This window comes from Podarcis erhardii, assembly GCF_964252035.2.
Source record: "Podarcis erhardii genome assembly, chromosome: 16".
Lineage (NCBI taxonomy): Eukaryota > Metazoa > Chordata > Lepidosauria > Squamata > Lacertidae > Podarcis > Podarcis erhardii.
In genome coordinates, this window is record NC_138514.1 from 14228024 (window position 1) to 14239949 (window position 11926).

The following is an 11926-nucleotide window of genomic DNA, read 5'->3' on the forward strand; positions in this document are numbered from 1 at the left end:
TCGTATCAGCCCTGGGTGAGAGAGGGGATGCTAATAACTAATTATGAATGAAGCGATGAAGGAGGGCACAGTCTCATTCAGGGCAGGCTCATAGGACCTCTGCTCTCATTGTTGTACCTCGCCTGTTGGTGACATGATTTCTTTGAAAGCCTGTTGCTGGAAATGACAAGTGAGAAGTGTTGCTGCTGCAGTCAGGTCCTGTTTGTGGGCTTTCCAGAGGCATATTTTGGCTCCTGTGAGAAGAGAGTTCTGGACCAGCTGGACCCCTGATCCACCCAAACAGCTCTTCTTGGGTTCAGTAGAATGTGAAGTCATAGCAGTTTATCATCAGCTCTCATTCCAGCATTGTTGCGATTAGCTGTTCTTTTATTGAGGGTGATTTTGATTGCATTTTATATTTCTAAAATGTAGTATTGGTATTGTTTTAATTGATCTGGAAACTGCTTTGGGGTCCACTGAGTATTGTAAATAAATACAGTGAGGGAGTACCTCTCTCTGAGCATATACAGAGTGCAATTTCCTCATTGAGGGGTCAACACAACTGATCACCATCCATCCTGGATGAGAGGGTAGGACTTTCCAGGTAAGAGTGTGGCTTCCTCACATTCCAGACATTTTTCTTCTTAGGCGTGAACTACCTCACCAGCGCTTTTGCCACAAATTAACTTCAGCCATGGAAAAAAAGAGAATCCATTAGAGAACAAAGCACTAACAAACATGAGTCACAAAGCCTACATCAGACACACAGCAGAACTCCCTTGCCTTTCTAACATGCACCATTCATTCCATTATTATCACACCTTTTCTCCCATGCTGGTGCAACTTGACTTTCCCATGTTTTGATCTCGCAACAACCCTATGAAGAAGGCTAGGCTGAGAAAAAGTGACTGGCTGAAGCCCAGCCAGTAGTATTCATGGATATGTGGTCATATGAATCTGGATCTGCCTGATCCTGGTTAAAAACTCTGATATCACTATACCATACTTGCTCTTGCCTTTGCTGTATACACGAAATAGCCCAGTTTCAGGCAATGAAATTTATGCCCCAGGCAGCTTCTAGATCTCCAAAATTTGGAGGCTAGCTGCTCAGGGAGAAAAGCTGAGGTCCAGGACTGGATCAAGGAGGGTTCACTTCTAGCCTGTGCATTTTGTGCAGGCGAAGGAACCATTAGCAGTCTGATAGCAAGATTTATAGCAGATGCTAATAATTGACTCACTATGCATGTAAGCGGCCATTGTCTCCATTTTTATCCCACATAGACTGATAATTCAAGAGTGTCTCATTAGGAAGAAGGAGCCCACTTTGCCTGCCGAGCAAAGTTGCTGGAATGGAAATGGCAATTAGCGCTGGCAGCCTTGTCCCGGCAATGAGATTGCCGAGGAAATTGTAGCACGGGTGCCTCTTGCCATCTGGATGGGCAGGAAACAAAATCCCATCCTGGGTGAGCCCTGGCTTGGCCTGAGGAAGCAGACGGGATCTCTATGAGAGGTCAGGGGGGCCAAACTGCTCCTGAGCGCCTCCTCAGATTAGGAACGCTGGCTTGTCATAGCAGGGGTGTGTCATGCCCCACAGCTAAGCAATTTGTGACTGAGGGTGAGAAGGGTAGAAAGGGAGGATTAACCCCGGAACCTCCCCAAACAAGCTCACAGACACTGTTTATCTGTACACATATATGTAGTGCTTAAAGCAAAAATCCCCCTGGGAAGTTGTCTCCTTCAGGTCCCACCAAAGAGGTGCTGAGAAGGGTGGCAGTGGTTGCAAATCCCAGAGTTTTTAATTTCTTTACAGCTTACTCAGTGAGAAGTTTTTGCTCGACCTCTGCTGATTTTACAGAAAATGTCTAAAAAGCTGATGGAGATGCCATAGGAACCATCTGTTGTTGTAAAAAGAAGAAGAAGGAGGAAAGGGAGCCCTCTAACAGTCTGAACACTGACAAGTGCATTGTGGCATAAGCTTTCGTGGAGTAGAGTCCACTTCAGCACTTGCCAAGTGTTGCGGTTCAAATCGCACTTCTTCAGATAATCCCCTGCCCACCCTCATCTCCTCATGCTAATCCAGATGGATACCTATACTTTAGCCCCACAGTGCAAATGTGGGGAATTAAGCTAAGGCATAGAATGGGAAAATGTGTTACAACTGAGTCATCCCTTGGCTTGTGTGAATCTTGTCAGTTTTTGTTTCTCCATTTCTTATTTTTCCAGCCTTGGTTTCACATTTCTGCATCAGTTTGCAATCCATCCCCCCCCCCCCCAAAAAAAGGGGGCTCATGAAAATGCATCAGCATTTCAGTTTGAATCTCACCTAATGTACACATTTGTCTAAGCAATCTCACCTAACATACACCCAGCATGCAAAGTAAGTTGTGCTATGCCTCTCTAATGTTTTTAAGCCCATGGTATTTGCTTGTTTTAAGTAGTGTATCATTTTGATGGGGTGATTGTTTTATTTGTGTAAACCTCTATGTGACTAAATAAGGTGAAAACAGTTTGTAACTATTGGGAGTAAGCAGGGGTGGGCAGGAATGAAGCACCTCGTTCGTGTGTGTGTGTGTGTGTGTGTGTGTGTGTGTGTGTGTGTATCTTCTGAGGTGCTTCTTTGCCAGGCCTCTGCAGGTCAAATAAATTAGTTTTTCTCTGAATGAAAACTCACCAAGTAAGCCAAACAGAGGAAGAGAGATACATGGCTAAGGCCATGGAAGCTCTTCCACTAGGTAGGGCTCTTGGGGCATAGCCTTCATAGAATCATAGAATCATAGAGTTGGAAGAGACCACAAGGGCCATCGAGTCCAACCCCCTGCCAAGCAGGAAACACCATCAGAGCACTCCTGACATATGGTTGTCAAGCCTCTGCTTAAAGACCTCCAAAGAAGGAGACTCCACCACACTCCTTGGCAGCAAATTCCACTGTCAAACAGCTCTTACTGTCAGGAAGTTCTTCCTAATGTTTAGGTGGAATCTTTTTTCTTGTAGTTTGGAACCATTGCTCCGTGTCTGCTTCTCTGGAGCAGCAAAAAACAACCTTTCTCCCTCCTCTATGTGACATCCTTTTATATATTTGAACATGGCTATCATATCACCCCTTAACCTCCTCTTTTCCAGGCTAAACATGCCCAGCTCCCTTAGCATGGGTGAAAACTCTGAATGAATCTTCCCAAGGAGAATGTCAATCAAACGTCTTTAAATCTCCTCTCAAAATCTCAAAGCCACACACTCCTCTTGCGCCAGCCTAAATTGGCACTCTTTGTTTTTGAATAATTCAAAACCCCCATTATTATGATAGTGAACCATTTCCCCCCCATAATAGTGAGTTTTGAAGTCCACCATCATCGTTGACTATAAAAGTTGATTAGACAGATTCATGGAGGAGAGCACTATGGAAGGCTTCTAGCCACGACAGCTACACTCTGTCTCCATGTTTGGAGGCAGCAGTGCTTCTGAATACTTAGTTGCTGGAAGCTATAGGGGAGCAGAGTACTCTTGTGCTCAGGCCCTGATCAAGGGCTTCCTACAGACAACTGGTTGGCTGCTGTGAGAACAGGATGCTGGACTAGTTGTGCCATTGTTCTGATTCAGTAGGGGTCTTTTTATGTTCTTATCAGCCTCGATGTTAAGCAAAGCAGGAAGGCTGGTGATAATAAAAAGAAAGCTAGCTTTATATTGAAGCCATAGTGCCTGCACTGGTCAAAAATTCATTTTGTTGTGCAGCCTTGGAAGGGGCACAGCTATCGGGGTTGCTTTGAAGAGCACCTGCACTTCAGAATTTGCCACTACATTACCAATTCCTCTCTGCTCCTGTCTCTTTGCTGCATCTGGTGAAATGTCACTGCTTGAAAATGTCCCGGTCACATGAAACCCATTGGCCTTTGAAGAGGCTGCAGTGCCTGTTTGTCATGCTTCATGGACAGAGGAAGCACCTGAGGGAGACACCAAAGCCAGGCAATTAACTCCCTCCACTCTGGCTGCTTCTCTGGGATCTTTCCATGGAGCAGGAGGAACCGTCAGTCTGGCATAGTGATCAAATTGCATTTGGAGTGATTAATTATGTCCTGATTTGCAGCACTCAAATATTCTCTCTGCTGCAGCAAGTGGCTAAGGGGGAAGAGATTGCAACCTTCACCCCCAGCCAACAATTCCTGAAATGATAGGCTAATGAGGTTGAATCCTGACAAGACAGAAGTACTGTTTTGGGGGGACAGGAGGCAGGTGGGTGTGGAGGACTCCCTGGTCCTGAATGGGGTAACTGTGCCCCTGAAGGACCAGGTGCGCAGCCTGGGAGTCATTCTGGACTCACAGCTGTCCATGGAGGCATAGGTCAATTCTGTGTCCAGGGCAGCTGTCTACCAGCTCCACCTCATACGCAGGCTGAGACCCTACCTGCCCACAGACTGTCTTGCCAGAGTGGTGCATGCTCTAGTTATCTCTCACTTGGACTACTGCAATGTGCTCTGTGTGGGGCTACCTTTGAAGGTGAACCAGAAACTACAACTAATCCAGAATGCGGCAGCTAGACTGGTGACTGGGAGCGGCCGCCAAGACCATATAACACTGGTCTTGAAAGACCTACACTGGCTCCCAGTACGTTTCTGAGCACAATTCAAAGTATTGGTGCTGACCTTTAAAGCCCTAAACAGCCTCGGTCCAGTATATCTGAAGGAGTGTCTCCACCTCCATCGTTCTGCCCGGACACTGAGGTCCAGTGCTGAGGGCCTTCTGGCAGTTCCCTCATTGCGAGAAGCCAAGTTACAGGGAACCAGGCAGAGGGCCTTCTCGGTAGTGGCACCCGCCCTGTGGAACACCTTCCAACCAGATGTCAAAGAGAAGAACAACCACCAGACTTTTAGAAGACATCTGAAGGCAGCCCTGTTTAGGGAAGCTTTTAATGTTTAATAGGTTATTGTATTTTGGTGTTCTGTTGGAAGCTGCCCAGAGTGGCTGGGGAAGCCCAGCCAGATGGGCGGGGTATAAATAATAAATTATTATTATTATTACTAATGGCACCAGCTCCAGAAAAGGCAGCTTTTGGGTGCAAAGGTGAAGGTTATGTCGTCTCTTGGAGGAAGTTCTTCTTTTCTTGTTCCTTTCCCAAGGAGATAGTGAAATCTTATCCCCTGAGCACAATTATACATTTCAATATTTCTGGGCAGGCTCTCCATCACCCTTTGTTAGCTTGTTGCACAGAAGCAGATAATGCCATTTACCCTTCTGATGTGAACAGATTTGTCAATGGCGCATTATCCTTGGAGTTGCCTATGTCAAAATTATGCATTGCCAATAAAGTTGCCTGGAGCAGTGTCTCATTGAACGAAAGATAACAGGTGTGGGTTGTGGCTCAGAAGGAATGCTCCCATGCTTTGACAGCTAGGTGTTTGGTGCCATCTTAGGATCTCACATGTAGGTTCACCCCTCTATGCTGGCAGCACCACCAAAGGATGCCATGCACATGAAGAAGACCCTTACCACACATTGAAGACTGTTGTATCCCATTCCATTATACCCCTCCCTTCCCCCTCCAAAATGCAACTCCTCATCTCCCAGTGAACAACTGACAGACCCTGACAAATTCCTTTGATCAATACTTGCCAGTCGACAAGCACCATCATTGCTTTTAATGTTCGGGTTGGATCCATTTCTCTTCTCTTGAATGAGGACAGACGTATTGTTAAGGGCCCCATTGGGATCAATGCGGAAGCAATTGAACAGAGTTCCAAACTGCAAGAGGAAGATAAAGGATGATTTATGCGGGTGCCAGCTGCTGGGTTGCTCTGCTAGGTGACGTTGAGGAGGATTTCAGGTTTGCTTTACTGCCCTGTGGGCTCCTGGCTGAACAGCAGCTCCTGGGCTCAGAAGCACTGTGGCAAGTGAAGCCTCCTGCTACTTGCAGCTGTAGTCTGGACCACCGTTCTGGGTGTGGATGCAGAACATTTGCTTTATATGTTGGGCATGGAGTTGAGCATGGCCCCAGGTCCAGGTCCCTTGTCTTGCTGCATCAGTGCATGACTTCATCTCATCCAGCCCTCTTGCAATGCCATCCAGATGCTTCTGGGAAGCCCACAGGCAGGGAGAAAAAAACGACAGTCCTCTCTTGTTGTTTGCTCCCTACCCCTTGCACATTGGTCACCAATGTGGTACCCTCTGGATCAGTGGCGTAGCGTGGGTTGTCAGCACCCGGGGCAAGGCAAGTAATTTGCGCCCCCTAACCCTAACCCCCAGATGTTGCGCCCGGTGCGGCTGGGCCCCCCTGCACCCCCACACTACACCACTGCTCTGGATTGTGTGAGACTCCCACTCCCATAGTCTTTGACCATTGGGCCATGTTGGCTGGGGCTGATGGCAGTTGAGTCCAATAACCATGTTGGCTACCCCTACCCTAGTCTGCCTGGTATCAGACATATGGAATTTCTGTTCAGCTTCTGCAACGTATCAGATTCAGAAAGCCACTTTCTTCTATGCTAAATCAAGGGCTTGGTGATTAACTTCAAAGCCCTATTCAGTGGGAATGGGATGGGGTAACATTTGTGGGCCTGATGTGGCTTGATAGCCTATTCCTGAATGGCATTGAATGCAAGTACTTAAATTGATTGATTGATTGATTGATTGATTGCAAACCACTTAATATTTTAAAAAATCTCTAAGCGGTATACAATAAAAAACAAATTAACAATATTTAGAAGAAAAATGCAACCTAAAGCCAATAAAATTGCAGTATAAATACACATAAAAGCTTATTAATCTAAAAGCAAATGAAACAAAAAAAATAAAATAAAGGGATTTGCTCACATAGAAGAGGGTCCTGTCCTATGAGCCAGAGAAGGCACCTTTCCCCATATGTTTCAATCAAAGGCTGAGGCCCTTTTTGCTACCATGGATGGCAAGGAGGATGTGAAACCCCCTCTAAGGGGAGACTGGCCAGCCTCTGAGCTAATGACAGCTTCCAGTGTTCCTATGTTCCCCTTCCCTGCCCATGTTTCATAGGTGGCAAATGAATATATAGTAGTCCAGGCTCTGGGAAGGTGATAGGCACATAGGAAGCTGCCTTATTCTGAGTCAGTCCATTGGTGCATCTAGCTCAACATTGTCTACGCAGACTGGCAGTGGCTCTCCTGGGTTTCAAGTCAGGATTTTTCCCAGCCCTACCTGGAGATGCCATTGGGGATTGACCTTGGGACCTTTGGCGTGCAAAGCAGGCGCTCTAACACTGAGCTGTGGTCCATTTGGGCACTGTATTACCATCATTACTTATTAGAAATAGTTTCATTGGATTGTATGTTGTTAGCTCCCCTAGGCATCCTTTGGGCAGGAAGGGTAGGATATGCACGTAATCAATCAAACCAACCAACCAACCAACCAACCAACCAACCACTCTCATCGGCCCCAGCAGGCAATGGCCAGGGATGATGGGAGTTAATGTCCAGTAACATCTGGAGGGCCACATCTGTCCCCTGTCCCTGTTCTTCATTCTGGGCCCAGGAGACTCAAGAGAGTATCTTCTTCCTCCCTTTGTCCCTTCCTGTCCTTTTAAGATCTGGGGATGAAAACTTCCTGCTGGGCCCAGCTTGCGCCAGGTTGGCAGCCAGCCTCAAATGGCTTTTATTTTTTGTTATTTTTTTACAACCCCCACCTCCAAGCTCTGGAATCCAAGTTCTGTGCCACAGATTTAGGAGCCCGGCCCTTTTAAAATGAGATGTCAAAGAGACTTCTTCCTCCAGGCAAGCCTTTTATGATGAACATGTTGTTTTATGGTGTGCTCTCTGTTTTGAATCTGTCCCGGTTATTATCTTCCATTGCCGTTGCGCTGATTTTATTGATATTTCGCTTTTCTTTTAACCGCAGCCTGCTTTGAGGATGATTGCTGCAAGAACGAACGAACGAACGAACAAATGAATGAACGAATGAACAAACAACATTTCTAGCTGACCTACCTCACTGGGGTGTTGCTCAAGTCGCAGCGATGGGCATGGATACATCGTGCCTGACTGCAGGCTGCATAAACAGCCTTGGCACGTTGGCAGTATTTGTTTCTTGTATTCTACTTGCAGCAGCCACCCCCCCCCCCGTCCGCCCCCTGCAGTTCCAAATCCCTGATGGGGACCTGGAAGTAATTATGAAAACATGGCCCCAGCCTCTCTGTTGTAAATGTGGCCGGCGTGAGTGGATGTAATGGGGACGACCTCCGGTCCCCTGCGGAAGGCGGCTTCAAGCACAGCCTGTGCCGAGGCACCTGTTAAACGTCCATTAAATATGATGACGGCAAAATAAAGTCAAATTACTGTTCATTATTCCTTTGCTCACATGGCCTCGCTGATGGGGCATTAAAGCAGCGCAAGAAGCTCGCTGCGCACAGAATGACACCTGTAAGCCCCTCTGCCAGATGTGGGATGCCAGCCAAGAGCCATTACGTGGGATTGATGGACAAGGCACTCGCAGAGAAGCGGGGGGGGGGGGGGGGGGAGGGGAAGCCCTTTCCGCCAGCACCGCCTGGTTTCTGTTCTCCCATTTTCTGCTCTGCCTGGGCTTCCTAATCTCCACTGACCCCTGTAATGCCTCGTGTAGGTAATGCAGCTGGGTTTGTAAATTCCTCTCCCTCCCCCCCCTCTCTCTCCATAGAGCAGCTTATAAACAGCCGGTCTGCGTTCCAGTTAGAGACCTACAACGTGGCTGCAACTGTTCAGCAAATGAGGCTACCCTCCTACTGCCACAGCAAAGGGCCCTGTGCACAATGCATGCAGGGATAGGGGCGTGTCCAAGAAGGAAAGGAGCCGGGCAGGGGGTCCAAGTAAGCCTTCCCTGAATAACTGATCACAAGAAGCAGTGCACTCAGGACATTTGAATGGCAATGCCCATCAACTTGAGGGGGGTGGGACCCAGCCCCCCAATGTTTTATTTGGGGGGGGGAGCAAAGGGACCTTGACTCCTAGGAGTTGGCTCCTGTGGAGTGAGAGGAGGGGGTCTTACCAGCAGCTCTGCTTCTGTCTGCATTAGTAGCAAGAAAGTCAGAGTGCTGGCACATTCTTTTTTGCAAAGGGGTTAAGTGTCATATGTAATAATAATAATAATAATAATAATAATAATAATAATAATAATAAATTATTTATACCCCACCCATCTGGCTGGGTTTCTCCAGCCACTCTGGGTGGCTTCCAACAGAACACTAAAATACATTAACCTATTAAACATTAAAAGCTTCCCTAAACAGGGCTGCCTTTAGATGTTTTCTAAAAGTTTGGTAGTTATTTTTCTCTTTGACATCTGGTGGGAGGGAGTTCCACAGGGCGGGTGCCACTACTGAGAAGGCCCTCTGCCTGGTTTCCTGTAACTTGGCATCTCGCAGCGAGAGAACCGCCAGAAGGCCCTTGGCGCTAGACCTCAGTGTCCGGACAGAACGATGGAGGTGGAGACACTCCTTCAGATATTCTGGACTGAGACTGTTTAGGGCTTTAAAGGTCAGCACCAACACTTGTGCTCGGAAACGTACATATGCAAAACTGGCTGCACTTGTTTGCCCTGGGAAATACAAGTGGCAGGATGCTGCTTACCCAGGGGGTGGAATCCTGCATTCCTTTTGGAAAGGCCTTTGGGCTCACATCATCATCATCATCATCATATTTGTATCCGGCACATCTGTCTGGGTTGCCCCAGCCACGCTGGGCAGCTTCAAAGAAATATAAAAGCATATTAAAACATCAAACATTTAAAACCTTCCCTTTCTTGCTCCACTGACCATTATAGGCTCACTTGGGCTGACTTTGCAGGAGGGGCTTGAGGCAGACCAATGTGCTCTCCTCCAGATGTTGTTGGACTCCAACTCCCATCATCCCCAACCAGCGTGGCCAGTGGCTCAGGGGTTATATGAGCTGCTCTCGCCCAATCAAATCTGGGCACCACCCAGCCTTAGACATTTAGTGGAGCTCTGCTCTTTTGAGTGGCATGCCCTGGGATCCCTTGCAGCATTGCAGGGGATGTAAGGTTGCAATCCGAATGACTGCAGTAGATTTTTGGGGTCACCATCTTGCTGCAGGCGGTTTCACTGGAGCCTCTGAAGCTATTTCCTGTCCCCAGGGATTGCTGAGATTTCTTGCACAGTCAGACTGTCTCCCTTCTCATGATGAGAGCGTCTTGTTTTTTAAACTTCTATCCCTCCCTTCCTCTCAAGGGAGTCCAGGGCGGCAAACACACAAATGATAAAACAAAACATCTACAAACAATTCCAATACAGAGGCAGACTCTCTAAGCATTCACACAAACAATGTCCTCTTCAAAAGGAAAATCCTGTGCTTGTGTGTGTGAAAGGGTGGGTGGAATATCAGTTCAGCTGTTCATCTGCTTTCAGCCCCCTGGATGTGCTTTCTTGGGCTGGCTGGGGTTGCGATTCCAAATGACTGAGTCGGAACATCCCAGGCTCCACCCTGTCACTGCCTTGGTGGGCAGAATAGGCCCCTAGACTTGGGCCAGGCTTGGGGGGCCCTGGGAGGATGTCTTGTCTATCTACTGAAGCAAGCAGTTGCCCCGGGGGTGGGCTGGTTGAGTGCCAGGCAAGCAAAGGAAGGCTTGGGGGGGAAAAATAATCTCGGCCCCTGCAGCATTTTGCTTCCGCATTTCCCCACCGGCTCCTCCTGACTCCTTGCCGGCTGCCGGAGTGATGGCAGACGGCGCTGCATATTTAACTGCTATTTACATTCAACAAAGTCTCTGTGTGGCTCTGTTTTCTCTCCCAAACACTGTAATTCCTCCAGGCATCTGGCTGGTGTGACTTGGAAATGTGCTGGAGAAAATGCAGCAAAGGGGAAGACGGACCTATTTGGCACATGTCTGCTGTTGCCATCTCTGACTGGGCTGGGCTGTACTTGCTCCGCCTGGCCTGACAGGTTGGCAAGGGTGCCAACTTGAATAAAATATAGGGGGGGGGGGCGGAAGCAGGTAAGCCCTGCCCTGTATAATCAATCACAAGACACAGGGCACACAAACACCATTTGAATAGCAATGCCCATTAACTTTGGGGCCACTGACCACTCTTCAGCATGGCTAGAACCCATCACAATCCTCTTGATTCTGGGGTTAAAGGACAGTAGTTTGTGGGCTGAGGGTGTCTCTGCCGAACCGTTCTCTTGCTTTAGAAATCAAGCACCAAGGCAAGGTCATTCACCAGATCCAGAGATCAGGAGGCAGAATGTCTAAAATGCTGGGACCCAAAGGAGGCAGGAGGGGAAAACTTTGCAGAGACGTAAATGCATAGCTCCCCTCTGAATGACAGCAACCTTGCAGCCTCAGGTGCTGGCTTACCATTGTTATTCCAAACATTGAGGCATAGTAATTACCCATAATTACTTGTAGGCTTTGGTCCAGTGACTATCTATACCTAACGCCCCTAATGAAATTTCCATGAAGGAACACAACACCTGTTTCATAAACAACCCCGTCTTCAGCACCTTCTAGGATTTGTTCACTAAAGGCAACAGTCTTCTCTAATGCTTCAGCCCTGGAGTGACCAAGTGGGGCTCTGCCTTGACATTGCAATCAAGGAGCCACCCTGTATAGCGTGACATTGCAATGGCAAGGTGCACTTGTTCAGTGAATAGAAGGACAAGTCTCTCCATTGCAATGTCATGATGGATGCCTGTCTAGTTGGGACAGGGAGAAAAGGTCCAGATTCACATACCCAACATGTCTCGTAGTAGAAACAGAGTCTTGAGATCAAACACAACACCTGAAACCAGGTTCCACATATTGGACATGCTACCTCTGCTTCATCCTCAGGGTCTTGTGGAGCAAGTGGCAGCATTGAGAGAGACATCTGCTGCCCATCAACAGCCAAGCTTTTCTTTAGTGTACACTTTGGCTGTGTGTGTCACTCAATGGCTAGCTGACCCAACAGAGACCAGAAAGAGAACCCCTTAGTTTTCCTCAACCCCCAGATTCCTGAATCTTCAGA